Source organism: Chiloscyllium plagiosum, chromosome 2 (assembly GCF_004010195.1).
Source record: "Chiloscyllium plagiosum isolate BGI_BamShark_2017 chromosome 2, ASM401019v2, whole genome shotgun sequence".
NCBI lineage: Eukaryota > Metazoa > Chordata > Chondrichthyes > Orectolobiformes > Hemiscylliidae > Chiloscyllium > Chiloscyllium plagiosum.
This window is the reverse complement of record NC_057711.1, coordinates 1,682,657-1,685,004: the sequence shown is the minus strand read 5'-3', so window position 1 is coordinate 1,685,004 and position 2,348 is coordinate 1,682,657. Positions and strand designations below refer to the sequence as shown.

The 2,348-nt window shown below is 47.3% G+C and overlaps 1 protein-coding gene across 1 annotated transcript in view; it reads left to right on the top strand.

The window, feature by feature from the left end:
• c9 (complement component 9) overlaps positions 1-2,049 on the top strand; it is a gene marked incomplete at its 5' end in the record, with an annotated part of 48,590 nt that extends 46,541 nt beyond the window's left edge. The window contains 1 exon segment of the mRNA XM_043703045.1: positions 1,850-2,049.
• Between the last annotated feature and the right edge of the window lie 299 nt (positions 2,050-2,348).

The window sequence follows — 2,348 nt, the reverse complement described above, 5'->3', positions numbered from 1 at the left end:
CATTTATCTGAATTAAACTCCATCTGCCACTTCTCAGCCCATTGGCCCATCTGGTCCAGATCCTGTTGTAATCTGAGGTAACCCTCTTCACTGTCCACTACACCTCCAATTTTGGTGTCATCTGCAAACTTACTAACTGTACGTCTTATGTTCGCATCCAAATCATTTATGCAAATGACAAAAAGTAGTGGACCCAGCACCGATCCTTGTGGCACTCCACTGGTCACAGGCCTCCAGTCTGAAAAACAACCCTCCAACACCACTCTCTGTCTTCTACCTTTGAGCCAGTTCTGTATCCAAATGGCTAGTTCTCCCTGTTCCGTGTGATCCAACCTTGCTAACCAGTCTCCCGTGGGGAACCTTGTCGAACGCCTTACTGAAGTCCATATAGATCACATCTACCGCTCTGCCCTCATCAATCCTCTTTGTTACTTCTTCAAAAATCTCAATCAAGTTTGTGAAGATGGGCTTCAGACTGGTTTCACAGGTCGGCACAACATTGAGGGTCGATGGGCCTCTAGTCTATGTTCTATGAAAAGAGGGCCCTTTTTGACAGTGCAGCACCTCCACCATCAGTCCTGCGCAGACCTGGAAGTAATTTTCTGTTCTGTTCATGTTTTTAGAGATGGACTGAGCTCCCTTTTGTCAGAGTGAGGCACGAGGATCAGAGGCATCCCCCAAAACCCTGCTAAGCCCCTCAATCATGATGGCGGACAGGGAACCATTCTGCCAGGCTTTTCGGATAGCCTCTTGGGGAGCAGGGGGGCTGATGCTACATTAGTTTGGAATGAGTTAGTGTCATTTAGTATCACTGTTTAATGACGTTAAGGTCCGAACAGTTTTGTGAGACAGGAATGTTCGGAATTGCAGGACTACCATTATGTTGATGAATTCGGAGTCAGATCAGCAATGGTCCAATTGAAAGCCAGAAGAGGCTGAGGGGCAGAGCGGCCTCCTCCATTGTTTAGTTTCTCCGACTCCAGGTTTTTACCACACCTCCCCTTGTCATGAATGCAGCCTATCTAGAAATGGAGATCTGATTTCCCATCTCTCTTCCCTCTTTTTCTCTCTCTCTCTCTGTCAGTTTATTTTCTTTCTCTATCTCTCTGTCAGTCTATCTCTGTCACTCTCTTTCTCTCTGTCAGTCTGTCTTTCTTTCCATCAGTTTCTGAATCTCTCTCTCTCTCTCACTCTCTCTGTGTCAGTCTCTCTCTCTGTGTCAGCCTGTCTCTAACAATCTCTCATTCTGTCAGTTTGTGAATCTCTCTGTCAGTCTCTCTATCTCTCTCTCTCTCTCTCTGTTAGTCTCTCTGTGTCCAGTCTCTCTCTGTCTATATCTCTCTCTCTTTGTCAGACTCTCTCTATTTCTCTCTCTCTGTCTCTGTCTCTCTCTCCCTCTCTGTCAGTCTGTCTCTGTCTCCCTCTCTCTCTGTCTCTCTCTCTGTCAGTCTCTCTCTGTCTCTCTCTGTCTCTCAGTCTCTCTATCTCTCTCTCTGTCAGTCTCTCTATCTCTCTCTCTCTCTGTCAGTCTCTCTATCTCCTTGTTTATTTCCCAACCACTTTGTGAAAATGGTCCTCACTCAGTGTAAAGTGTAAAACTATTATTCAGATGACAGAATTCTTACATTTCGTAATTGTTATTTCAGCCAGGTTTGATCTGTGCTTTGCATTCTCTGGGACAAATTGGAAACTCCATGGTGTGGTTTTGATTTTGGGTGAGGCTGATTGAGGTGCTCACGCAGCTTTCCCACTGCAATCAATGGGACTAGAAATGCAGCTCACGCCCAACCAACCATCCAGTTTGCTCTGACAGTGAATCCAAATGACAGCAATCCCTTTTCCATTTCAGACCCAAGACCAAATGGAGGAGGCAAAGTGAGCTGACGTCCAGCGGCTCATCACCCAGCGGGCATCACTGCCAACTTCATCACCCAGCGGCTCATCACCCAGCGGCTCATCACCCAGCGGCTCATCACCCAGCGGGCATCACTGCCAACTTCCATCAAAGGCACATCTATTCGACACTCATAATAAATGATTCCAAAAATATTATACGTTCTCATTGTTGGCATCAAACACTCCCAGGACAGGGACAGCGCGGGGTTAGATACAGAGTAACGCTCCCTCTACACTGTCCCCCATCAAACACTCCCAGGACAGGGACAGCGCAGGGTTAGATACAGAGTAAAACTCCCTCTACACTGTCCCCATCAAACACTCCCAGGACAGGAACAGCGCGGGGTTAGATACAGAGTAACGCTCCCTCTACACTGTCCCCCATCAAACACTTCCAGCACAGGGACAGCACGAGGTTAGATACAGAGTAAAGCTCCCTCTACACTAGTCCC